Below are 14,598 nucleotides of genomic sequence, written 5' to 3'. Positions count from 1 at the left end.
TCTCCTCGTGGATGTCTAAAGATGTCTTCGTCACTTTCCTCCTCACTGCTGGGACAAAATACCCGACAACTGCAGTTCAAGGGAGCAGCGGTCTATCTTCACTCTTGTTTCCTTCCGGGGTCTGCCAGCTCCGAAGCTGGACCTCGTGACAGAGGTGCAAGGACGAAGAGAAGGTTCAGGGCGGGGCAGGTGTGAGGCGGACAGGAGGGAGGGGAGGAGCCACGCCCTCAGGCCACACCCACCAGACCCCCTTGCTAGTGGCAAGTCCGCTGTGAGCCGCACCATCCACTCACCTTCCCAAAGGCCCCCTTAGGCGCAGGGGGCTCTTGGGAGACATCCAGATACACACCCAACGAAAGGCCCCTCCAACTTGACGCGTGAAAACGACACGTTTGACTCAAGCAGCGCATCCCCTCCACACAACAGACCTCTGCCCCTCCCCAGTGCTATCTGTGTGACAATGACCAGGGGCACAGCTGGGACAGGAGGCCCTGCTCCTCTCCCCGTGCCTCCCCAACCGTGATTCCCCAGATCCGGCCAGTGTAACCCGCCCTTCGCTCTGTGTCCACCCCACCATCTCTGCTGGTTGAGTGTGACCCCCGGAAGTTCGTGCGCTGGAAGATCGGGCCTCCGTGCGGTGGGATGAGAGGTGGAAGGATCCTACAATGCAGGGAAGGGGTTGGGTCATCGCAGGCACATTCCCTGGAAGAGATTGATATGGTTCTCACTCAGACCCTCCAGAGCTCCCTCAAGAGCAGGTTGTTTATTTTTTAAAATGAGCCTGACCCTTGAATCTCTGACGTCCCCCCTCTCTCCCTGTGCTTTCTCCCTCTCTGTGTTTCTCTTGCGCAGTCTCCCCCATGATGACGCGGAGGGAGACGGTCTCCTTAGAGGCTGAACAACTGGCAGATCTTGGGCCTTCAACTTCTGAAACTATGAACTAAATAAACCTCTTCCCTTTTTTTTTTTTTTTTTTTTCCGGTACCGGGAATCGAACTCATGACCTTGCGCTTGCCAGGCAGGCGCTGTGCTGCTGAGCTAAACCCCAGCCCTAAACCTCTTCTCTTTATTCAGATATTCCATGATAGTCATAGAAAACGAACCAAGACACTAGGAAGGAACAGGCCTTGAAACACACGACGCACACCTTTCTCGGAGGCCGTGGGGCCCTAGACGCTGTCAAACTGTGCATCGACCTGGAAATGCTTGGTCTGGAGGTGACACCTGTCACTCTGCTCTGTCTCCTTCCCCAAAGCAAGTCACCTGACACAGCCTCGCTTTCAGGGCACAGAAAGCGTCGTTCGCATTAGCGATGTCTATCACGGGGACCCTCCCTTCTGCTGTTGCTACATTTTTAGTTTTTCAAGTTAAAGAACCTTTTAAAAACCACCACAACAAGTATCTACTAAATCAGAGGGGGACAAATTACGGTCTACTGGGCAAAGCCAGCCCCAAACCTCTTTCTGTAAATCAGTTTCCTTGGCGCGCAGCCTCGCTGGGTTGTGTGTTTGGTCTCCGTCTGCTGTTGTAACTGTAGCAGCGCAGAGTACAGCCGATCCACCTCGGTGTATTCAGCCAGTTTGGGATCCAAAAATCTTTGAGGAAAAAAAGTGTCTGTACTGAACATGTAAGGACTTCTGATGTTCTTCTCGTTATCCCACAAACAATACAGTAGTACAACAATTTGCATAGCATTTATATTGTAGTCGGTAGTACAAGTCATCTAGAAATGCTTTAAAGTAAATGGGAGGGTGTAGGCTACATGCAAACACCACGCATTTTTATATAAGGGACTTGAGGTCCCCGGATTTTGGCATGATGGTCTGGGAACGAATCTCAGTCACTGAGAGGCGATTGTAACTGCAATAAGGACGACCTGCATGCATAGCAGAAAAATATCTACTGTCTGCCCTTTACAGAAAGGGTTTGCATAGCCCTAAATCATTACCATCACATCATCAATCATCTCCTAAAATGACCACTGACCACTGACAATGGAGAAAGCAAAGCAGAGGGTCAAACCTGACTGATGCAAAAGATGTATCAATGTGCTTCGTACATCCGCAGAAAAGGGTGCTTCTCTAAGGAGATGCCCTGGGGCACAGATGGGGTTGGGGAGCCCCTGGAGTGGGCAGCCCTTTAGGGTACAAACTTAGAAGCTGAGCAGGGAGGTGCTCACAACTGAAGCCCCCCGGCAGGGGCTTTTTGGGGTCTGCAGAAGCAGGTTTACCTGGGGGCAGGGCCATACAGAGGCAGCCGAAGGCTGCTCTGAGCCAACCCCGACACTCCTGATTTGCCAAAAGAAGGTGGAAGTTAGATCATCACCAATTTTGAAATAAAACCAAAATGCACTGTGATGCGCTAATGTCAGGACGGTGGTACCCCCCCCCCAGGGATGGGAATGGGGTTCTAAACAGACAACAGAGGTGCTTCTAAGGCAAACAGGACGCTTCAACTTTATCCGTATTGTTCACTCAATTAGTTTTGTGTAACAAAAAAATGACTGGAAGATTTCCAATTTTCAGTTCTCAGCAATAAGTATGCAATTATAGGTTTTTCTTCCCCATTTCTGAGATGTGTATGAGAATATATGTTACCTACTGCCCACACCAAACTAAACAATGAAGGGCCATGACAGGTCACCTGGTCTCTTGATCACACCTCATGGCCATCCGGTCGTGAGGCCATTTCTTTGTCCGTCCCAGCACCCAGGAACCTGCTTATGGGGATCTTTCCCAGCCTCAGGAAACCTGCTCTGGTGGGATCAGAGATAAAAATAAATCTGCAGAATGTTGGGCCAGAGACGCCAGACACAAAGAGAACACGCTGTATGATTCCATTTATATAAAGTGCAAAGACAGACAAAACGGATCAATGCTGACAGAAGTCAGGGTGGGGAAGGAGAGGCTTGAGGTCACCTTGCTCCCTTCACCCAGACACTGGGGACACAGCTGTGCTCCGGTGCAGAAGACGCAAGCTGGACGTGTATGACTGTACACTTTCCTGCATAGCTTCAGGTTAAGAAGTTTTAAAATAAATCACAAATGCATAAATCTACCTGAGATGTTAATTTCCTGCCAGACCTTGGTGGGGGCTCAGGCCTTGCTTTTAGGTGGTAGAGGCCAGAAATGCATGTGGCTCCAAAAATCTCCACGCTCAGGGTGCCATTCAGATGGACCCCAAATGCTGCTTCTTATGGCTGCTTTTCTGTCCTACAGAAGTATCAGTATAGCTGTCGCTGTGAATCACGGGCACAGAAGCAGAGGGACCACAACCTCCCCTGGCAAAGGAGGTGGTGACAGAATGGGAGAGGATATCTGCCGGCCCCAAATGACCAACGTTGTTCTCAGACTTAGAATCAGAAAAACAAAAATGTAATTGCAAACAGAAAACATTTCTCCCGTGTTATAGAATCCGAAGCACTGAATGTTACTGAGTCCGTGGAAGGCAAGGCAAAACTGGGAGAAGACCAGAGGCAGCCAGGCCGGCCCCCCTCACACACTGCACCCCCACATTCTGGGGTCCTGCAGCACTGGCTCAGGCCTCCGCCCCATTCCCAGGGTGTTGCTGGTCTCTGCAGCAAACAGCAGGCAGGCCAGGGATTATATAAGCTAATTACCTCACTCCTCCCCCTGGTATAGGAAAGGTCAGGTCCCCATAGCCGCACAAACACAAACCCAGCCTAGCACCAACACCAGCCGCCAGGGGAGGGAACGAGAGAGGGGAGGGGTGGGAGAGGAAGGAAAAGAAGAGAAGAAGGAGGGAAAAAGAAAGAGATGGGAGAGGGAGGAAGAGGAATAGAAAAGGGGAGGGAGGTGAGGGAGAAGAAAGAGACAGAGCCGAAGAGGGAGAAAGAAGCACAGAGAAAACAAAGTAAATACACAAAAAGAGCAAAGCAGAAAGGGAGGAAGCGGTGAGGCCTCTGGCTGGGCTCCTGCCTGTACCCCCAGGGCCAGGAGGACCCTGCGGAGCCGGAAAGGAGCGGCTCTGGTTGGAGTCCCAGGTGGTCACTCCTGACCACACCGTGTGGCAGTGCAGGTGCAGAAGCTGCCTTGCGGGTGACAGGCGTCGGTCCTAATCTGCAGCCTCCTGAGGCACAGGGAAGGAGATGCCGATTCCCTGCCGTCCCCACAGCAGGCCGGGAGAGCCGCTCCCTGTCCCAGCTCTTCCCACCAGCATCCCACAGTAAGAAGGGACCCCAGCCCCAACTTCCCAGTGGACACCATTGTCCAGTTCTGCGTCTGTCCCTGACAGAAACGTCCCAGTGACGTCGTCTACTGTCTCCACGTGACAGGATAGACGAGGGGAGCCGTCCGTGCTGGTCTGGTTGCTAGCTGGGTTGACTTGAACTGAACCGGCCATCAGGACCTGGCTGGGCTCAGACACAGGACTAGGCATAAGGCCCTGTACAGAGCTAGCTGTCACTGGAGACCCAAGCTAGGTGCCCTCTGGGAGGTCAGTGTCCCCAGAAGGTAGCTGAGTTGAATGTGAAGGAGTTCTTGGGCCCCCATCCCCTGCCCAAGAGTGGCCCCTGATGGTGGCTCTGAGTCTGCTTCCTGAGTAGTTCATGTCAAGACATACAGTCTCAGAGTGCCAGCCAGTTCCACATTAGTTTCGGAGACCACAGGACCAGCCCAGCCAGCCTCAGTCAAGACAGGGCAGAATCGCTCTCACTGCCACCCTGAACTCCTCAACTTCTATGGATCCTCAGAAGGCCCAACCCAGCCCACTGGGCAGATGCGATATTCCTTCCCAGCCAAAGAGATCCAGTTACTGGCTCCTCCTCCAAGCCTCAGGGGTCCAGCAAGGGCCCAGTGCCCAGTGAGGCAAAGGTCTACAGTCTACGCTGGCCCAACACCATGTAAAGAATAGCTAAGTGAGCACTTGCTGTCCACCAGGTATTCCTCCAGGTGGGTGTGGTTTGACCCTCACTACAGATTGCAGGTGGGCGCTGTTCCTATCCCAAATCCGAAGATGAGGATCCTGAGGCACAGAGAGGCTCAGGGGCTTGCCTAAGGCCCCAGCAAGGTGACCGAGCCTGCTTCAAATCCTGATGTTTTGGTTGTGGCATCTGGACTTTGAGTTGAACGACCTCAGAGGGCAGAGGGCAGAGGCCAGGATGCAGGGCAGGGGGATGTTTGGAGTAGCAGGAGCCTGGGCACCCAGTGCCCAGCCTGGCAGGAGCTCCTGGCATCAGTGCCCATGGATGTACCACTGCAGGAGCTGGGTCATGGACCACTGGCCCAGACCCCTCCACAGCTTGGTGACTCAGTATCTCACCGCCTCAGCCACACCCCTCCAGGCCACCACCCCCTTGAAAATAAAGACCAGGAGTCCCCTGTCCTTAAGCAATTACTTCTCTATTTCACACCAAAAAACCTGGATGGAGGGCCCCGCTACCCTTTGGGAAGGAAATAGGGAAACACATACACTGTGTACACACGCATGCCTGCACGCACCAGCCACAGGTTACTGTCCCCATAAACCAGGTGGACCCCACTGCATTTTGTGAGGATGTGCTGAGGCTCAGGAGCCTGTCAGGCTCAACCCGCCCGCATCCTGCTGGGATGTGCCTCTCCCTTCCAGCGACGGTGGGAGCCTGACATTTAACTCGGAGGAGGTGACCCCCTCCGATGTCTCTGAACTGGGCCTCGATAAATAGCAGTTGCTTCTGAATCCATTCCTCTGAAAGGTCACCAGCCAGACACCCACAGAAAACCCAGCCATCACTGTCGCCCGCCGGCGGCCCCCTGCCATCCTCTTCTCCGCCCACGCCTCCTCCCTGCCTTTGTGCCCTGGAGAGCCAAGAGGGCACCGGTCAGCAACCCCACCCACAGGCCTGTCATCCTCCCAACTCACCCCAGGGGGACACCCTCCTGCTTCTGTCCTTGCCTAGGAGGACACGGGCTCCCAGGTGCCCAACCCCGGCTGCCTGGGCCACACATCCAGGCTTGCCTGCAAGCAGAGGGGCCAGGGTCTTTCCCGCACCTGCATGAGAGCCCCCTCTGCGCTGGGGGAGGAACCCCTTTAAGAAGCAGAGCAAGGCTGGTCACCTCCCTGCCGCACATCCCCCGCATCCTACCTAGGTTTCCAGCAGCAACTGCAGGGTGACTGTCAAAGCCTCGTCCTCCACCAGGGCAGCCACATGGTGCAATGAGCAGGGCTCTGGGCTGGGGCTGGGGCTGGGGCTTTTCCCCTGCTCAGGAAGGAGGGAGGGTGTCAAGGGACCATGGGGGCAGACCTGTAGATACGGGATGGGACAGAGGACGGGGACAAGGCAGGCCAGATTCCAGTGCAACAGAAGCCAGGGGCTTCAGCCATGAGCACAGAAAGACCTCTGCGTTCCCCACCAGGCGGGGAGCCCTGACAGGCCTGGGCAGGAGGACAAGCCTGAGTCTGGTCATCTGTCCACTCCATTCGCTCAGCAAGGGCCCACCTGAGCAGAGTGACGTCTCAGATTGACAGCTGGCCAAGGGCCACACATACCTGACCAAAGAATCGCAAGCTGCCCCTCAGGCCCCAAGGCTAAAGTCTCTGGGAGAGATGGAAAAGGTCCCACTCTGGGGATGGAGCCTCAGGAAGGACCCAAGGAGGCCGCTGCCGATGAGCTGAGAATTGGTGAGGAGACAGGGACTGGCCGGGCGCGGGGTGGACAGTGGGGTCACAGCAGGAGAAGCAGGAAGTTGGGGCAGGTACAGGGCACACTGGGAACATTCAGAGCCCAGGCAGAGCAGGGGCAGGAGCTTGAGCCTGGAGTCCGGGGGCGCTCACCGCCCCAGCCCCGCTGGCTGCTGCGGGACTGTGCCCCCCCGCCTTGGGGACCAGCAGCGGGCGCAGAGCCCATGCCCATAGCGGAGGAGGACAGCTGGCTTTGGGCAGGTGGCTCAACATCCTTGAGCCTCAGTTTCCCCATCAGGGACCTCAGGGGAAGGAAAGGAGCGGCCGGAGGCAACCTGAACTCACTTTCCCAGGGACACTGTGCTCGCTCGCTGTGAGCCTCAAAGTTCTGATTCATCCACAGTAAACCCTTGCGGGAGGAAACATCTGCTCTTCTGGAGCCAAAATCCTTTTGCATCTGTGACTTTGGGACATTTATTTTACTTCTCTTAGGTCTCAATTCTCCTGGGAAATAGGAATAATTTTAAAAATAGTAAAACCTCCCTCGAGGGGTCACACTGGAGATTAAAGGGTGCAAGCAGGCGGAGTTTCCGGGATCTGACGGTCACAGCAGCCACGCGGGGAACCCCTGCCAGACCGCGCCAGAAGGGCCGGTCCGCACCCTTGCCGCGGGGACCGGGCCCGAACGCTGACCACCTCCTGCAGTCACAGGCCTTCTGCCATGAGCTCACCTTAGCTACATTTTCTCAGTGAATTTTTGTGTAAGTGTGCTTCTTTCCCCCCCGAAAGTCTTACATTTTATGGTCTGTCTCTTCAGATTGCGAAATGTAATCCCCCCCCCCCAGTAGAAAATGAGCACAGGATAAAACGCAGGAAGAGGAAAATGCGCTCCCTCCCCTCCTCCGAGCGGCCCCCTTGGGGTGGGAACCTCTCGGGGTGGGGGTGGCTCTGCCCCACACCCTCGGGGAGTGGGGGCCTTCACCTGGCCCTCCTGGGGCCCCTCTGGGGACCCGAACTTCTGGGTTACGGTTAGGGTGGGGTTAGGGTTAGGACTAGGATAGTGCCAGGAGCTCGGCAGGACCAGGGTTGGGGGGTGAGGTTAGAGTTGGGTTAGGGTTCGGGTCCGGGGTCGGGATCGGGTTCGGGATCCGGTTTGGTTAAGGGTCTGGTCCGGGGTCGGGATCGGGTTAGGGATCCGGTTTGGTTAAGGGTTCGGGTCCGGGGTCGGGGTCGGGTTAGGGCTAGGAGAGTGTGAGGAGCCGGGCAGCGCTCTCAGGGCCTGGGCCGGGGACACGCGCCCTGGAGGCGGCGTGGAGAGCACCCTCGCCTGGCGTCGTGCAGAGGACACGGTGCGGGGACCCGCGTCCGGACGCAGAGCGGGAACCGGGCAGAGCCGTGGTCGTGCACCCGGACCCTGCTCGGCGTCCAGGCGGGCTCGCGGGCGCAGCCGTGATCTGCGGGGAAGGGCGTCGAGAGCCGCACGGAGTTCACGTTCAATGCCGTTTGTTTCTTCAGTTCAAATCCGAGAAATACACGCTGCACCCCCGGCCTAGAACTCCCAGCCCGGCCCTCCCCGCCGCCCTCCGGGGAGGAGGCTGGGCCGCGGGGCAGAGCGCTTCCCGCGCGGGGCCGCTGCGCCCCCTGCCGGGCACTGTCGGCTCTGCAGGCCCGAGCGAGCTCCCGAAGGCGGCCGGAGGACCGCGCCACGCGACGGGCTGCCCCCGCTGGGTGGGTCGGTACCGGCTCCGCGCCCTGGTGGCCGCCCAGCAGCGGGGTGAAACGAGGTGGGAGAACGTATGGATGTGTTAAAAAAAATTCCGATAAATAATACTCTACAAATCCAAAACCAGTGCAAACACAGCCATGACGGGCAAAATACTGAAATTTACGCTGAATTTCTGCTTTGTCCTTTTGCCGCGGGCCCCAGGGTGGCTCGGCACAGCACTGAAACACATCCTTCTTTACTTAAAGCTTTAACGTTATTGTTGTTTTTTGTTGTTGTTACTTTTGATTTTTTTTTAATTGCGTCAAAATTCCATTTACCTTGATTACTGGTATAGTGTGGGTTCGGGGTGGATTTTTTGTTTCGGTTTTTATTTTGCTGTTTGGGTTGGGGTTTGGGTTCTGGTTTGGTTTGGTTTTTTGTTTGTTTTGTCTTGTTTGCACGGGAGTCACGGGCTTCACAGGACTGAGTCCTGGTCATGGGGCCCGCCTCTCTTTCCTGCGCCCGCTCCCTGGCGGGCGGCCGCTCCCGGGGCTGTTGGCCTCTTAACCTGGCCGGATCCCACCTCCTGTCTTTTCTGTTTGTCCCGGGTGAGAGGACGGAACAGGCAAGGAAAAAGACTCCCCCGACCCGAGGAAAGCACAGCCTGGCCGCCCACAGCACACCCCCTCCCCACGCAGACAGTGAGGTCACAGGACCCCGAGTTTGTGACCCGGCTGACAGCACCAGCGTGTGGCAGCGGCTGCTGCTCTTTGAGGAGTGCAGGACCCCGGGATGGCCCGAGACAGGGGGACAGGGCAGGGACGGCCCTCCTCACCCTTGGGCCCTGTGTGAGTCCCCTGCAGCTGCTGTGACAGAGGACTACAGAGAGGGCGGCTGCAAGCGTCACTCCTTGGCTTGATTTCCTCACCGCCTGGAGATGTGAATCAGAAACCCCCGTCCCCCCGGGCCGTGCGCCTTCCGGCCTCTTCTAGATTCCGGGGTCTCCAGAATCTGCCGTGGGGCACCTCACCCCCTCTTCGGGGTCTCAAGTCTTTCTGCCTCCCTCCCTTTTAAGGACACTTGCGACCGCACCACATTCACAGTCCGTGACTTAATCACACGTGGCCCTTTCCCAAGTAAGGAGCCTGGGGCCTGAGACCTCCCACCGCCCTGCAACATGCCCGCGGCTCTCCGGGACAGGAACGGGACAACGCCTAACCCAGGTGAGAGTCCAGCTGCGGACACCCGCCGCTCCCTCACTCTGCAGGCCCTGGGAGCCTCAGTTTCTTCCCTGTATGGCGAGAATGCGGCTCATGTCGCACAGGCTCCTGGGTGTACACGTTCACACTGGCAGGTCCATGACGGACACTCCTCTAACAGGGTGATCCCCCTCACGGCATCACAACTGAGGGCACAGGTCAGGTCTTAGCGCCACGTCTCCATGCTCCTCGTGCCAGCGCTTTGGCCCTGACCTTTGACATCGCTGAGTCTCAGTTGCTGGGCTGTGAAATGGGGCGATGTCCGTGCTCTGAAACATTGGTTGGAAGGATTAAATGAGATGGTGTGGGTAGAAAGGCTAGCTCCTGTCGAAGTGCTTGCACCCTACAGTTCAGAGCAGGAGGTGACCTCTGGGAGCGACAGGACCCCTGTGGTCTGGTCCTCTCCTCCCTGGACTTCAGCTCCCCCAGCCCCTACCAAGTGCCACCGTACCTTCCAGACAGGAGACGTGTGGCACTGTCCCGCGGCCGGCTGTCACTGCACGTGACTTCTGGTGACAGGAGCTAGCCCCACAGGCTGCCCACACATGCTTGGTGGCTGACGATCCCTGCAGACGGGGTCACAGCTTTGGCATGCGTAACGGGCCACATATATTCCCACATCTTATTTGTATTTATCATTAACTGCTAATTATATGGGCCAGCCCTTGTCACTTAGGGAAGCACATAAATTATCTCTAAACCATTTGTGCGGAGCTGATTGCCAAAGAAAAGAGTCAACAGGCCCATCTGGTTGGGACCGCAGCGGCCAGTGCCGTCACGGAACTCAGCGAAGCCCCAGCGTCCCGAGGCTGCGCGGCAGCGCCTGAGCACCGGAGGCCAGGTGGGCAGATCAGCAGGTGGCGGCTGAGACAGGCCACAGAGATCGCTAAGGCACAGGGCGCTCCAGGGTCAGGGCAGCAGCTGGGCTCCACAGGAGCCCTGCACGGTATCTGTGACCAAAAGGGGAGTGAGCAAAGCCAAGCCCCGTGGTGCACCCTGGGGTTCCAGCTACTCGGGAGGCTGAGGCAGGAGGATCACTTGAGCCCAGAAGTTCAAGATCAGCCTGGGCAACAGAGTGAGACCCATCTCTAAAAAAAAAAAGTAGCTTCCATTTAACAATGAACTATTAAACTCACTGTAGCACCTCTGTGACTCACTCCCATCTGGGTACGGCAGAGTGAGTTTATCAGTTCGCTATTAAAGGGAGTCTATTTTTTTTTTCTGGAGATGGCTCTCACCATTGGCACTGGGCCTGAGTGTGTCACTGGGTGAACGTTGCGGGAGACACTTGGCACAGCCCCTACACTCTTCCTGGACCCACGTGCCCGCCACTCTTCCTGCCCAGAGAGCAGAGAACAAGGTGCCAGGATATGAACCCAGTCATGAATGTGGAGGAAGGCAAGGGGCCACAGAAAATGACCGCGCTGGTCCTCGACCCAGAGGTGCATGGTGATGCAACCAGGGAACAAGATGCAGGCGGATGCGGAGAGCAGCAGACAGACGCAGCGAGGACCGAGGGGCAGCTGCACGGGGAAGCAGGAGGCCCCGGACTTGGGCCGCTCACTGTAAAACAGAGGCAGCTTACTGTACAGGACGGCAGCCGGCACCTGGTGCCTCTGGGAGGGAAGCTCAGCACCTGGAGGCCCCTCTGGGCTTAGAGCAGCACATTCAGCACCTCAGGTACTGTTCGACCCACTTGGCAGGAGGCCCAGGAGGCCCAGGAGGCCCAGGACCAGGAGGCTCTGAGGCAGGCAACTGCTCCCAGTTTGAGCCAGGGCACCGGAAGATTCCATGGAACCAGACGCAGAGAAAGATGCTGTGCAGAGAGACGGATACATGATCTCCATCCTGTGCGGACTCTAAATAGACCCAGGGAAGTACAGAGTAGAAGGTTGGTGGCCAGGACTGGGCACAGGAGGAAGGAAGCTTGATGGGTACAGAGTCATGGGGCAGGGTGCATCCTGGTGTCCGCCTGCACAGGAGGGTGCCTGGCGCTAACTACAAGGATGGCATCCCAGTGGAGCTGGAGGAGAGGGTTTCAAAGTTCTCACCACAGAGAAGTGGGGAGTGTTTGGGGGGTAGGTGTGACAACGACCCTTATCTGATCGCTTGCACACATTACATGTTTACCAAAACATCACCCTGTGCCCCATGAATACGTACAATCATCTCATGCAAATTAAAAATAAGGCTTTTTAACTGTTTTAAAAAAGAAAGGGATGCTGTGGGCGATCCGTGGTAAGCGCCTGCTGGAAGCTGGTGATGCAGCCCGCTGGGCAGCAGAGTGAGGCTGTGGCCCAGGCAGCAGAGACGGACGCAGAGCAGCCGCTCCCCATATGCTGACGCCTCTGGCAGGACCGTGCCTCTGAGCCTGGGGCACCAGGGGGCCACGTGGCCAGAAGCGCCTGTTCCCGGCTGGTGCCAGGCCCCCCAAACTGTAAAGGCAGATGAGTGTAGCAGAGCCCCACTGCAGGATACAAGATACCCACAGAATCGGGCCTGTCAGGGTCAGAGGTCACAAGGGTGTGTGTAAGACTGTCATTACCCGGCACCATTGCACCAGGATAGGGATAACTGGCCGCCTGCCTACAGGGGGTGGGGTGCTGGCCCCTGAGGGAGGAACGAATGGTACCCAAAGGCCCACCAGAGCCACCCTTGGTGCTCGACTAGAGCCCCGTACAAAGTACCTCATGAGCTCAGATGCACCCCAAATACTTTCTCCAGCACAAGGCTGTGCCGGAGAGATGTAGGGCTGCGTGTGCCTCAGAAGGGGGAAGGACGTCCCAGTAAGCGCCACCCTGGGAGGTTGACCTTGATGCTGTCAACAACCAGTAAGAAAGAAGCCCCCGATCTGTTACCTGGGAGCACCCGGTGCCCACTATAAACAAGTATGTGTGGCAGAATTCTAAGATGGCTCGAGGCTCCTGCCCCTGGTGTCCAGGCTTCCTCGTGCCCCTTCCCTGGAGTGTGAGTGGCACGTGGACCTTGCTTCCAGGAGTCGGCAGAGCTGAGGGATCCCACTCTGATCGGGTCTGACACACGGCAAAGGTGAGGGGACTTTGCAGACGTATTTAAGGTCCCTAATCAGTTGACTCTGAGTTTACAGAGAGCAGATCATCCGTCCTGAGCTGGGTGAGTCCGGCAGCCTTCAGAGAGGGGGTTTAGCGGTGAGCCCGGCTCTTCTTAGAGAAGTAAGCCGTCTGAACTCAGCGGCCACAAGGTGAATTTTGCCATTGACCTCAGGCAGCTTGGAAGCAAACTGCCCCCTGGTGGAGCCCGCTGGGGAGACCACCACCTACTGACCCTGCGCTTGGGTCTCCGAGACCGTGCCCGGGCTCTGACCTCAGAACTGTGAACTAATAAATGGGTGTTGTTTTAAGCCACTAATTTTGCACTCATTTGTTCCACAGCAATAGAGGCTGATATAATGAGCCTATTAAAATCTCTTTAAAATGCAATAAAGTAAGTGATTGCCCTGTGAAGATCACTGACTTCTACCTACAGGACAAATGGGGAGAACTGTCCTAACATCAAGCAAATGTGCCTCCCCATAAAACACTCCGTGACAGCCTTGCGGGGAGTTTGAAAAGCGCTGTGTCTCCTATAACCCTGGTGGGACTGAAGGTGCCGGGCTGTGGAAAACATCCCTTGCACCCTCGAGGGGCCAGTGGTGACCAGGGTGCCGGACAAGGCCCAGTGAAGAGGCCACACGAACCCGACTGGTGAAATGTGTAGGAGGGAACCGGCGGTAGCTCCAGTGTTGCCCCTGGGGTCAGGTAGTGTGCGATGTTACACACATGCGTGTGACTAGGTAGGTAAACGTTTCGAACAGAACACCTGACCCTTTTATTTACGTGGCTCTTCATTTTTAGATCTTATCAGGAAGGTGGGGAGAATCGCTTCCTGCTCGATGGTGGTCTTCCTAGCTCAGGCCGTACTCATCAATGAATTCATGGACGGCCGCTGCCAGACAGGAGGCAGAGTTAGGACACAGGGTGTAAAGGTCACAAAAGAGATCGGGGAGCCAGGACACAAAGGAATCATACTCCACCCTGAGACCCAACTTTTAAGACTTTGCTAGAAAACATGCAGAGAAGTTTCCAGGACCCCAGGAACCAACAGGTGTCAGAGATCAAGGTGACCCTGAGGCGCTGTACAGGCCCAAGTGTTGGCCCAGACCCCACCACTGAAATCACAGGTGGCCACCAGCAGTAAGGCCCCTGAGACTCCCCCAAACCTACCACTTTAAGTGTGAAAGCTTACACCTTTTCCCCTACACCACCCCAAACTCCTCACTTCCCAGCAATAATAACTTGGCTTTCAGCACAGCTTCGGTTGTGCTAATGGAAAAAAAAATATATCCTTCAGCTAAAGCTTTTAATGACCAGCCATACGGATCTCATTCCCCAGGCTATGGGGCAATGGATCGTGTCCATTTCCTGTGCCCAGGGATATTTGGGGTAATGTGTCCCAAAAACCTAATGTCCAATCTCTAATGGCAGAAAAAAGCCATTTGGAGGCCACACTTCGAGTTAATACTATGAACTCATTTAGTGCATAGATCACTAAAAGCAAAAATGTAGTAGCTAGGAAATTACTGTCAAATTCTACCTTTTTTCATATTATTTTGTTTTGCTTTAAGTCCCTTATATCACAAGAACTGTGAGAGTTCTCAAAGTTAAGTAAAAGTTACAGGTCAAATCTGGTTTCTCAACTAGGTCAGTCTGGTAAAGAGATTTGGGTTTTTTAATTACAGAAGAAAATAATGAATGGAAATACATATTCTCCCTGCTCAACACTCTTTCGTTCAGGAAACCGCCTCCTTCTCCTGGGATCTGCAGTCATATGTCAGTCATGGCACCTCCAACACATACATAGGGCCAAGCCATGAGCCAGGCTAACCAATCAGAATGCTCCATCCGACTGAGGCACAGGGATTGGGTCTCAAATTGACATGTGACCCAAACAGACCAATCAGGGACTTTCCTGAGATTTTTTTTTTTTTTTTTTTTTTTT

General features: G+C 55.5%; 1 long non-coding RNA gene across 1 annotated transcript in view; it reads left to right on the top strand.

The window, feature by feature from the left end:
- The first annotated feature begins 8,882 nt into the window (after window positions 1–8,882).
- The window catches only part of LOC106149401, a 9,718-nt gene continuing 4,002 nt past the window's right edge, over window positions 8,883–14,598 (top strand). The window contains exon 1 of the long non-coding RNA XR_001235556.1: window positions 8,883–9,546. This is a non-coding gene — a long non-coding RNA (uncharacterized LOC106149401). The remainder of the gene's footprint in view (window positions 9,547–14,598) is intronic.

Source organism: Chinchilla lanigera, unplaced genomic scaffold, assembly GCF_000276665.1.
Source record: "Chinchilla lanigera isolate Chin_1 unplaced genomic scaffold, ChiLan1.0 scaffold00044, whole genome shotgun sequence".
Classification (NCBI taxonomy): Eukaryota; Metazoa; Chordata; class Mammalia; order Rodentia; family Chinchillidae; genus Chinchilla; species Chinchilla lanigera.
The sequence above is the reverse complement of the archived record's forward strand: the minus strand, read 5'-3'. Positions and strand labels throughout refer to the sequence as shown.